Below are 13,130 nucleotides of genomic sequence, written 5' to 3'. Positions count from 1 at the left end.
ATCAGTTGGTGGACACGTAGCTTGATTCAGTATTTTAGCTTTTGCAAACTGAGTTGCTAGAAAGATATAGATAAATATTGTGATCAATGAATATATTTGGAGACGAAGGGAAGTTTATTTCATTACCAAAAATACTGACACGATAGGATATTGTTAATAAATAATGCAATCAATAGCTTCTTGTTGATGCTTGCTAGGAACTGCCTGATTTTATTATACATGTTGATTACTTTAAATAAACTGTCCAGTTTTATAGACTAGGAATCTAAGATACACCAAAGCTAAATAAATTTCTCAGTGACTGGAATATTAAACAAAAAGCCCCGTTCTGGAACATGTACTCCTAGCAGCTGTGATAGCCCAAACCTTTATAACCAAACATAAGTATATTTCTTAACAGCATGTAGACATTTGACTGAGTTACCTAAATCTCTGACTACCAAAAACCCCCTCTTACTTTTATTTCTGAAAATCATGTAAAAGTAAACCTATTTCCTTCTGAAGGGTTAAAAAAACAACTTGCAAGCTTTTTTAAAAAAAATTATATTGTGTATATATGTAAACATGAAACATACAGTCCTTGGCCCCTAATATATTGTCTCAAAATAAAATTTTGCTCTGCATTTATACAGATTATAGAGGACAGCTCACTTTACCTCTATTAACCTTTTTTTATTTTTCCTCCCGTGAGCTCTAACATCTACTTGAAGCTGTATTTTTCTCTTTCAATTGCCATGGTGTTTCTATGCAAAGCCAATGATAGTTTTCAAATTTGTAAGCTCTTTATCAATTTGCGTAATCTTTATCAATGAAAGCTCATGGAAGACTTTTGTGTAAACTTTTCTAGAAAGTTCCCTCCCCCCGCTTATAATTACACCGTACACATGAGTTGGGTTCCTAGCCAGTAGGCTCTTATAAGGAATTTTCAGTCTCAAACCAGTGAGGACCATCTCACTGTCTGCCATAATATCCCTGGTGATGAACATCAATAGAATTCTACCCTTAGGAATATAATTCTGTTCTTGTCAATAATAAACATTTTTAGAAATAAAAACAGGACTCAGAAGAATAGCAAGGCTCCTGTAACGGATGCAGGTGCTGATCCAGGAGCTTAACTCATGTGTAATTTCTGATTTCACAGTACACATGGATGTGTTTTGTGAATGGGGTATTGAAGCTGCGTGTGTTACTTTTAACTGAGGAAAGAGCTCATTTAACAGTGAGCACAGATGTGGACCCAGTACTCTCTCATCTCATCCTGCCACCAGCATCTTTCTCTAAAATGAGGAGATTGAATTCCTCTCTCCACAAGCTCAGTCATGCTCCTACAGCTTGGGGTATTGGATCTGCATTGGATGTGGTTACGTTCGGCCCCTCGCTGTGTTCATGGCAGTCATACCAAGTCTCATGCTTGTGAGAATGATATATCCTTACCTTGTCTCATCATTTCCATCTTGATGATTGTTTAAAATCCAGACTGCGTTGGAACTTTGGCTGATATTACCCTCCCAATTTCTAGGCATCTTTATCTGGCATTTCTCTGATCACAGCTGGTACCTGCAACGCTCTCTGCCCACCTGTGTTTTAGAGCTATATTTCTATCCACTGCCCACCTCAGTGTTTCTGGTGTAACTTAATTGCCACTCAGTTCACTTAAATCATTTTTTCCCACAAACAAGCAGAGCGACAAAAATCTTATACCTCTTTGACTAATTCATCTTTTCACTCCCATAACTCAGAATTCTCTTTGATGCTTCTCACCCCCTAGGGCTGGATGTTTGTTATTTGGTGTGAAAGATGCCTGGGCCTTTTAATTATGTCATCTTTTCACTACAGTGCCCAGAACTCATCAGGTGGCACCTGGATCACAGACCCCCCAACCGATCTTTAGGTTCTGATCCCTCACCCAGGAAAAGACTCTGGAGACAGACCTTGGTCCTACAGCCATTTTTCTCGAAACATGAGTGAACTTCTGCCTCCACTACTTAAAGTTCCTTGAGAAAATCCGTAGGGTCCTCTTACAATAGAGCATCCCTGTGAGCTCAGCTTCGTGCTTCATCCCTGCATGGACCCTTCTCCCATCCACACCCAACACTCAAATTTTCGCCAGTCTGTTCACACCAGTTCTACGTTTCAATTTTTATGTCTTTCATTCAAAATTTAATGAAATTTTTGACATTTCCTGGGATACTTGAGTATTCCCACAATATAAAGTTGAAAAGGACTATGTGAATGACATACAATTTCCTAAATTAGAACATTATGAGATGTCAAATCCCATCAAAGCTCCCTACCATTGATCATGGGGAAAAAAATCGATCGATAATAAATGTGTAGATACAATTTATTATTTTTAAACAGAGTCCGCTTTTCTTCAGAAAGCAAAGTCTTGGATTCAGTCTTCCTGGATCTCTTTTGTCGCATGAGTTATCTGCTGAACTTTTCCGGCAGTAATTCACTATTATCTTGTGGCTTCCTCTCACTAGCCATGAATAAGCCTAGTGCAAAGAATTAGAAATGCACATGTAGTTTAGAAGCAGTTAAATCTCTCCGTTCCTGCAGCCACACACAATGCCAGGAGGAACGGAGCCCGTGAGAGCTACCTTCCGCCAACAAAGGGAATACAGTATGTGAACACAGAGCTGCCTTCTCCAACACCCCAGGCCGACAATTAGTGCAACTGAACTGCGGCTCCCAGAGAGCAAACAGAGTGTCCCTTATGCGGTCACCGAGTGTCCTCGGCAATGATCTCAGTTCACCATGAGGGACCCGCATCCAGGTCCTGTGCTGCTGCTTGGCACGCTGACTGCGCATGCACCATCACTCCTGCGCCTGTGAATAGGACCCTGTCACTGCCCCAAGAATTATGCCCTCCATCGTGAATCTCGCTGTTTTCCGGCAAATAATGCCCCCACTCTAAATCTATCGCAACGCGTAACCCCTGCCTGCTTCTAGCAGTTCACAGAGTCTACGATTTCTACATCTCTCCCACATCTCCGCCTTCCCCCAGCGCCCCCTCCCCCCCCCGCTTAGGAAGCTTAATTGTATGACCTTGTTCCCAAACACAATACTGAGTTTTATGGCAAGATATCTGGGATTACAGTTTTAAAGAAACCATTGAAAATTAGAGGTTGCATTTTTAAGGGAGGATAATTCCCTCTTTCTTTGGAAGTACTCGCAGTACCTAGGTGTAAATATCAAGGAGCAAAGCGAACACAGACATTGTGGCTAGAAAGTAGTCACTGGGGGTAAGCGTGGGAGTGGTGGCAAAGTGTCATTCTAAACTCCTTCTAGATTCATCTTTGCGCAGGAAGCACTGCATTTATGCGAACTCCTCTCACCCTCCAACTGATTCAGCGTTTCTGGGAGCCCGCACACACGCCCTGTGATTTCCCAGTTCTCTGGGGAGGGGTTTTCTACAACTGTTGGCGTGAGAGAGCTTCATACTTCTGGGAACATGCAGGGTCACACTTCATGTTTCAACAGGCTTACAGAAAGCCTGTGGACTCATTAGGATGCTTAGGAGTGGGACTGGGCATTTGAGCTCGAGTTTAAGATGCCCGTGAGGGCGCCTGCATCCCGTATCAGTGTGTTTGGGTTCAACCCTTGAGTCTCTTCCCTATACGTCAAGCTTCATCTTCATGCAGACAGGGAGTGTGCTGCAGGTGCTGACCTGCGTGATTCTGGTCCTGGCCTCAGCTTGACCCAACCCTGGCTGCCGTGGGCACTCTCAAATACACTCTTTAAAAAATGCTCCCTGTTTTTCCATTTCTCTCTCCGACTCTCAAATAGGTAAATAATTTTTTGACATTTAAGAATTTTGATTTTTTTTTTTTAATTTTAAGATATAATTCTATAGGTCTGGGATTTCCCTACCGCCTCCCCAAGTTCTCTCCCCTCGACTGATTATCCCCTTATTATTAAAATAGTATAGTCCTTCATAAGCAGTCGTAAGTTCATCATTCTGCTATTTAAGTGTGTCCTGACATCTCTGGTACAGACAATGACAGATAGCCCAGCATCCTATTATCAAGACACATCCAGTAGTTTTATTGGGAATCCATCGTTCACTTGGACGTAAAGATACATATTGCAATGTATTTTCACAACTGGATATGATAGCCTCTATTAAAATCTATAACTCTTTCCATAGTGTTTTTGCTGCAACCCATGGGTTTTGATGATTTTTTTAAATTTTCATTTCTTCCAAATAGCTTCTTTTCTCTAAATTCTTCACTGACTCATGGATCACATAGTAAATAATTTTTTAATGCCTAAATTTTTTGAGATCCTCTAGGCATTTTTAATCCGAGCTTTGTTATGATCATAATCGTGCTCTCTGTAGGTGTGAGTTGATCCTCTGTGTTTTCTGCCTCATAACGCGCCTCACAGAAAGCATTGTAGCTTCCCTTGAAATCCCAGCTAGTTTGCTGGAAAGGATGGTTGTAGTTATTTCTGGCAGGAGCTGACCCTTCTGTCTGAAGAGGGAGGGTCCCTAGGCAAAGTCCCTTTCCGCCCCGTGGCCTTTCTGAGGCTCCATTGCTGGAGCCGAAACTCCGACATCCTAATTGGCTCCTTACTCCCATCCAACAATACCTTGACTCCAATGTGGCCCCAAAGAACTGAAGTTGAATTAGATCAAAATAAAAATTCAACAAGTCTTCTTTTCTTTCCTTTGTATTTCTTTAAAGTTCCTCAAACATCAGAAGGTAAGATGATGTTTCCTAGAGAGCCATTCTCCTTTTTTTTTTCTTTTTTCTTCAGAATCATCTTGGAACAGTATAAATCTTTCTATTAGTTTCTCTCAACCTAAAGTTTGTTGGGAGATCTGGAAACCTGTTTTCATACCAAAAAATACTCTTAGAACTCAGTATATTGTGGAAATCACACAACATATACAACTTTAGGAGGGTAGGATTAATTTTTTTAAAAAGATTTATTTATATTTATTGCAAAGTCAGATATACAGAGAGGAGGAGAGACAGAGAAGATCTTCTGTCCGCTGTCACTCCCTAAGTGACCACAACGGCCAGTGCTGTGCCGATCCGGAGCCAGGAGCCAGGAACTTCTTCCAGGTCTCCCATGTGGGTGCAGTGTCCCAAGGACATGGGCCGTCCTCCACTGCTTTCCCAGGCCACAAGCAGGGAGCTGGATGGGAAGTGGAGCAGCCGGGATTAGAACCAGCGCCCATATGGGATCCTGGGGCGTTCAAGGCGAGGACTTTAGCTGCTAGGACACTGTGCCGGGCCTGGTAGGATTAATTTTATTGCCTTATTATATTTAACATTTCATTAAAGTGGTAAAAATTGAGGATTATGGAAGGAAGAAACTATGAAGACAGGCATTTTTCTTCTTTATTGATAGAAAATAATTTCCTCTACAATTCGTAATAGTAATTCTTTCCTATTTATTTTTTTCATATCTCAAAAAATGCTTTTCCTTCGACATTTGACTCACAGATATTAAGTTTTCCACTTTTATCATTTTCTGTATTTTCTCTTAGTTCTGCAAACAGTTTGAATATAATGTTGGTTTTACACACAGATAAAAGTAATTTTGATGCATTCAGCATGCTTTCTTATTAACTCTTATTTCCTTGGGTAACCCTCTAAATAGATGCAATAATAATTTGCTTGTAAGTATTGTAAATAAAAATAATTTCTGCACAAGATTGGGGTTTCTACTTCCTCAACAGATATAGCTCATCTAAGAATCAAAATAGTTACCTAATATTCATATCCCCTACTTCTAATATTTTGTTCTAAAGTTTCTTTTTTAGCTTCAAATATTAGAGACATATTTGTTAATCTTTCAAATATATATATGTATGTATGTATAGATAGATATATTTCTCAGTCTTCCTCATTTTCATATTTTTAAAATAATGGTCATATGTTCATTTGAGAGACCCAGGGCAGAGAAACGGCAGAAAGATGGTGAGCTGCTTTCAACTGGGTTACTCCCAAAATAGGCGGGGCTGAGCCAGGGCCAGAGCCAGGAGCAGGGAAATCAATCCAGGCTTCCTGTGGGAGTGACACGATCCCAACCCTGTGAGACATCACTGTCACCTCACCTCACAGGGTCTACGCTGGCAGGGAGCTGGAGTGGAGAGCAGGTGCCGCGTGGCTGGCTTGGGCACTGCCCCACAGGATAGCAGTATCTGAAGCGGCAGTCTTAACTGCAGGTCTTAACACCCATCCCCAGTTCTCACGTCTTAGATGATAAGAATTGATTGCATGAAATGTTTTAGCTCTGACAGCCACTTCGAGAACACTAATACGTCAAATAGTAGCAACTGAATATCAGTTATCTCTGTGTGCTGAAGACTCTCCGAAGGACCGAACAAATGATCATCTTCACTAACTGGATTACCAGAATGGAGCAGAAGAGAAACTGACTTGCTCAATGCTTCCTTTTGCACTTCAGTGTTTTTTTTTTTTTAACATTTAAAAATATTTCAATTTTTTTTTTTTATATAGTTCCATAGGCTCTGGAGTTGCCCGTGCCCTTCCCAAAGATTCTCCCCACCCCCACCCCATTACTATCCCTTCTACTTTTACAATAAATGTCCTTCATGAACAGTCATAAATCCATCATGCTGTTATTGAAGTGTTCCCTGACCATATAGGCATGGGCATTGTCAGAGAGTCCATCATCTTACTGTACTTTAGTATTTTCAAAGTTTGATTTATTTTCCAAAATTTATTTATTTACGTTTATTTATCTGAAAGGCAGAGAAGAGAGAGGATTACAGTGCTTTGGCTGGTTCATTCACAATAGCTGGGCCTGAACCCAGCTGAAGCTGCTAAAAAAGAGTGAGGTACAGACAGCGCACAGTAGCCTAGTGGCTGAAATCCTCACATTGCATACACTGACATCCCATGTGGCCACCGGTTCATGTCCCGGCTGCCCCACTTCCCATTCAGTTCCCTGCCTGTGGCAGTCGAGGATGGCCCAAAGCCTTGGGACCCTGCACCCATGTGGGAGACCTGGAAGAAGCTCCTGGCTTCTGGTTTTAGATCAGCTCAGCACCGGCAATTGCAACTATTTGTGCAGTGAACCAGTGAAAGGATGATCTTTCTCTCTCTCTCCTTCTCCATATAAATCTGTCTATCCAATCAAAAAAAAAAAAAGAGGAAAAGACAAGAGACTCCAACTGGGTTGTCCTTGTAGCTGACAGGAACCCAAGGGATTGGGCCTTCATTGACTGCTTCCTGTGTGCATTAACAGGAAACCAGAAAGAAATGGAGGGAGGAACTCAGGCACTTTCAGATTTTGTACCATGAGCATGTTTTACTACAATAAAAAAAAGAACTTTTGTGAGGATGCGCTTGTGAAAATGTTTTAACATCCATGTTGTAATTCCTCTTCTCATTTTAATAGGTTAAAGAAAAGTAAAAATATAAAAGGAGGGATGGAAGGATTAGAGTGTTTTTTTGAGCAATAATCTACCATTCTAAGTTCTTTAATGCACCAAGTGTCTAACTACTTTACTTCCTCTAAGAACACAGCATGGTTTCCGCATTTTGCTGTAGAATATAATCCATCATATGACCATGATTGGAAAGAATTGTTTGATCTTATAAATAAGTCGTATTAGGCATAAAATGACAAAAATCAGTTACAAGGGTACAAGTCTAAGAATTTTGGCTTTTATCAATGAGGCAATCACAGTCCTCATACTGTAATATACTAAGGACACATATAATGAGTACCTATTTATATGGATTTTTGAGTTGATGAGAAAGCAGGGAAAATTCCCAGGACTGACCCCATACGCCACCATAGCCACGAAGGAGTGGGAACCAGAGGGAGTGGAAATCAACTGACTGCACACTATAGGCCGACTTGGAAGTCAAGGCTGGTACAGAGGTATGGGAACAGACTGAGCCTTGGGATAAGATATCCGTAGGGTGCTGTGCCACACATAGTACTTTAAATCCATACCCTCAGGGATGCCAATGTGGTGCCATGCTCAGTAGCAGTGCTCGGGGTTCAGGAAAGGAAACGCGAAACATAAAGCTTAAGAAAAAAAATGGCTTCTGAGGATTGCTTTTATCCTTTAAGCTGGTTTACCTGCTTGCACATATCCATTGAGGAAGAAACCATCCCCACTTACTGCACACACCTTTTTAAAAGAAGTGTTTACCCTTCTGTGGTTTTTGAACACGCCTAATACCCTTCACAAGACAGAGTAAAATGGCCACCCTTCTTGTTTCTGCAGGCAGAAATCATCAGGATTGCTTGACTCATGTAGCTCCCCAGCTTGCTGGATATTCTGAGTAGAACTCGATGATAATAACGATAATTTACTGAACATCTACTCTGTTCTCTTAGTTTACTGTTCTAAGCCCATTACGTGCTTGTTACATCTAATTCTTGTAAGTAGGTAATATTGTTTTCCCCACTGGACAATTAAGGAAATTGAGGCATACACAGAGGGATTAAATAACTTGCTCAATTTCACACTGCGTAAGACAGATTCAGACCCAAGCCCTCTGACACCGCCTTGGCGAATGCGTTCTGCTACTCTTTCCTGTGGGGAGTGTTTGTTGCTAAGACTTGCTAACAGAAAAGTAAAATCATGTTGCGTCTCTAATTATTCCTATTTTCCTTCCTTGATAATCCCTTTCACTCGCAGCTTAAATGTTCTTCCATGTTTATTTCAAGAGCAACAACATGGAGAGAAAAAAATGAATGAATTTATTAAAATAGCTATTGGAAATATAAATTGGCAAAACTCTCACAGTATAAGTTTTGAAAATTCGAATTTTATGGCAGTTCATAGAAATAAAATAAGCAATTTCCTGTGTAACTTTCCAGAGAAATTGACTTTAACTACATACATGGGCTATGTCAAGCAAAAATATGACAAGGTGTAAAACAGGAATTCTTAAAAACATGTTTTCTTGATTTCTGGTTATTCTTTAATAAAATAGAGAAAGGACATTCCAAGCTATGGCATTCTGATTTAGGCTTGGCCCTGCTTCTGAAAGGCAATGTATTAGCCTCTGGAAGTACAATAAACATGGAAGCAAATGAAATTGCCACTCCGCATATTTTTGTAATAACAAAACTTCAGAATAGATCAGAGCTCTGAAATTTATTAGGACTGATCTGAAAGCAAAACCACTTACATTTTTACTCTCTCCCAATTAAATGACCTTTGGTCCTTGTACTACTTTTTAAGCCTTTCCTGAGACTTCTTATGAGAAGAAAGAAACCATGTTTCCTGATTCCAACTATAATCCTTAGGACGGGAAAGCTGAAACAAAACACATTTCCTAAGTTTTTCACAACAGTAGAAGTATAGGTAAAAATATTTTTTTCCGGGCTGTTATTTACAATAGCATACTCATGTATTATAAATGTCTGTTTTATGCCCCATTCTATAGCATTTCTAGGAACATTATCAGGCCTATTTTCAGGGAAGATTTTTGTTATTTCCATTCTTTAATAAGATGCATCCCTTCTTGGTTGAGTTATTCAAAGTTTCGTTTGTGATCGTAAATAAAAAATTAAATATTTGTTTTAGTTTGCAAGATGTCTTAGCGAAATAGAAATACAATGTGGAATGCTCAGAAAAATGCCAAGTTGGAGTTACATAGCATCTTAAGTTACGTTTTACCTACAACCAGAAAAGAACATGTTTAGGTTTAACAATAAAACAGTACTGAGACATGTTATCTTGAAGCTCCAAACAGATCATTTTACATGGTTCCCTCCTCGTTAGAAAAATTGTTTCACACTTCTCCAAAAATAAATGTATGCTGGCTATCTGGATGCTTCCTGCTTGGAGTTTGAATAGTCCTAGCATGCTCAAGCCACAAATCTGACACATATTTGATGTGTGTGACGACATGTTTGCAAGTCTGTGTTGCCGATTCGAGCTCCGGGGGGCTAGGAGTCCTGGCAGGAATGATTGGCGCAGGCACCTTACTTGACATTTGATATGACATTTGATATGCCGCTCCTTTGCTCCCCTTAGGTCTGAAGTCATTCCTGTCCGTTGTGTGCTGTTTCCTAGTTACTAACACAGTCCCCTGCATACCTGGTACTTTCAAAATTGAAGATACATTCATCAGAAAAACAACCTCAGATTAGCCAAAATGTAGCCAAGTTGACTTCCCTTTTCCTTACAGACCAAGGAAGCAGATGCCACGTGGCATGTAGCTTCATGAAATGGTCACTTGCAATTGAAGACAGAGTAAATACCGACCCAATTATTTATAAGATAAATTCATCTCATAAGCCATTTCGTGAGTTAAATTCTGCTGCCCCTACCTACCAAATTCCTCTGTTGGCATCCAAACTTTTAGCAGTTTAGAATATGACTTTATTTAGAAATGGTATTACTGTTAAAACATTTTTGAAAGGTTATTTATCAGAGGGACAGAGAGAGAGAGAGAGAGAGAGAGAGAAATAATTTTCCACTTACTGAATCACTCCCCAAGTATTTCAACAGCCAAGGCCTGACCTGGCTGCAGTTGGGAGCCAGGAACTCCACTGAGGTTTCTTATAGGGATGGCAGGGATTCAACACTAGCCATCACGTGCTGTCTCCCCAGCCACATTAACAGGAAGCTGGATCAGTAGCATAGCAGCTAGGATTTGAGCAAGGCCTTCCCATATTGAATGTAAGTATTCTAAGATGCAAGTTAATGCATTTCAACACATCAGCCCCAACGTCCCTGTAAATTAGCTAAGATGAGGTGACACTAAAATAGGGCAGGCCCTGATAAAACTGATGTGCTTGTAAGAGGGTGTTAAAGCACAGACATGCACACACACAGAACAGCATGTCTAACCTGGGGTTACGTTGCTGCAGCCTTGGAGCTGCTAACAGAACCAGACGAGAAGGTTTAAACAGATCCTTCCTTGGCCCTGCTTGTTGGGTGGAGAATGTCTTGCTTCCACACAGTGTGCATTTATGTTTAAGCCATATTCTTTCCACAACTTCCTGATGGCCACCTTAGCAAGCTATTACCTACTATTTGGATTACAATCTTCATTGTATGCTTTCTGATGTAGTTCTTGGCATTGAGCAGGCTCTCAAGAAACATTTATAGAATTTATTGATGCTGCTCCTAGAAATGTAAGTCGAGAAGTCCCTGGGGTGCTGGGCTCTGTTGACAGGCTGGGAGCTGCAGCAGTAGCTGAGGAACTAGAGTGGCTGGGGTGTGTGTCCTTGCTCCATTGTTTGTGACATGAAGAAGATCTACTGGTGTTGCCATTGCCTCCTATTGCCTTTGCCATTAGCTTCTCTTCCCCGGTGTCTCCTTTTGCCAGTTCTTTTTCTTTCGGATATCTGTTCTGGGGACTCGAGGACTCGAGCTTCCATTCCTTTCCCTGACTTTCTTTGGCAATTTCATTCATTCCTGGTTTAAATTACTGTACAATACAGGCATGAGCTATGGTCTTTTAAATGGATGCTCACAAGCCAGGATCTCTCAAAGGTGAAACCAATGTCACTTTAGTGTGGCTCTCTGCCTCCATGTAGCCATGACTAGGCGGGTTTCTGCTCACTCCAGAATCCTGCACGTCACCTCCACCGTTCTTCTCCCAGGCACTAGCATCACCATGTATTAACTTTGCCACAAGTCCCCTTTTCCCCCCTTATTTATCTATTCTTTAAATAATACAAAATCTACCCTCAGTCTCTGTCTTTCCAATCCCATACCACCATCTGCTATCAGGAATAAAAAATGACTTCTCATTGGTTGCAGAGATCTGCTATTATTACCCTCAAACCCAAAAAAATAACCAAGAGGTTCTTTGTGGAAAATGAACATCTGTTTTTGTCATCTTTATGAGTAAGATTTGCTAACACCTTCCCATCGTCCTCAGGACACATAGCAAAATCACAAGCATGCCTTACAAGGGTTTGCTTTACTGTGTGTATATATCTTCCCATCATATTTCCCTCTGAACAAAATCTCTAATTTGATGATTAATTGGAAAAAGAAACGTGCCTCATCTCTGACTATGAGATGATAAGAACTCATCCTCATCTTCAGATAGCACTCACTATCCTTGAGATTGTAAAAAGACTACACATCTGGAACATGCTAGAATAGAAAAAAAAATCCTGAATAGCTCAAAGAAGATACACAATAGAGGAGAGTTTAAAAATATCCCCACTTTACAATTAAGGACACATCTTAAGCAAAATATCTGCCCATGTCATGAAAAGGTAGCCTTGAAAATGTTCTCACTGAATCAGTCTCTCTGGTGGGCCTCCTAAGGAGTACTTAAAAATGTTTTTAGAGTATTGGCCATCTGAAGGCAATAGCTTGAGGTTCTGGCTTCATTACACGTTGTCACACACACACACACACACACACACACACACACATTTCAAGAATCTGTCTTTAAAACATATCACAGATTTTTGGAAGCACGGTAATCATTTGTTTACATTCCCTCTATTAGGCAACATTTATTGTCTCTTTTTCTTGCCCAGATCATTCATGATGTATGCTTAGGATAACTCTTCAAATGTTGTCCTGATGTAAGAGGCATGCAAAGTGTGCATTGAAGTAGCTTTCTTTGGCTAAGTGGGTGTGATCTTGACCAAGTTAAGAGTTATTGCCTTAGCATGTTTGAGTTTAGCGTACTAGCAATGAAAGACGTGGTGATCTTCTGTTTCTGTGTTCTTTCTAAGAAACCATTTTTCTTCTCTGGAGAAGCTGGCAATGTTGCTCTTTTAACATTGTGTCTTGGAAACTATGGCCATATGTATCTAGGGATCTGTGCGTTTGCTTCATTCATCTAACCTTAGGTTAGAGAATGACATCAATATGAAATCAGGTGCTTCTACCTTAGGTAAATTTTCATGTATATTCTTTACTTCTTGCCCTTCTGTTTCTTCTTTTCATTCCAGAACTACTATTTGTGTGTTGGGACTCCTGGGTCTGTGCACCAAACCTGTTCTCATTTCTCTTGCATTATGTATCTGTTAGGTTTTATTGTGTTGTATTAGTTTTCTGTTGCTGTTGTAAGAAATAGCCCCAAATTTAGTGGCTCAGAACAAGGCAAATGTGTTATCCTACAGTCTTGTCTCTTATGCCTGATATGAACAAAATGCAAGATGTTAACACAGCATCCCTTTCTAGAGTCTAGGACATCAGG

The 13,130-nt window shown here is 40.4% G+C and overlaps 1 protein-coding gene across 1 annotated transcript in view; it reads left to right on the top strand.

Annotated features, from left to right (window-relative positions):
* MAGI2 (membrane associated guanylate kinase, WW and PDZ domain containing 2) overlaps positions 1-13,130 on the top strand; it is a 902,006-nt gene that overhangs the window by 585,217 nt on the left and 303,659 nt on the right. The gene's annotated exons all lie outside the window — the stretch shown is intronic.

This window comes from Ochotona princeps, chromosome 32, assembly GCF_030435755.1.
Source record: "Ochotona princeps isolate mOchPri1 chromosome 32, mOchPri1.hap1, whole genome shotgun sequence".
NCBI classification, from domain to species: domain Eukaryota; kingdom Metazoa; phylum Chordata; class Mammalia; order Lagomorpha; family Ochotonidae; genus Ochotona; species Ochotona princeps.
The sequence above is the reverse complement of the archived record's forward strand: the minus strand, read 5'-3'. Positions and strand labels throughout refer to the sequence as shown.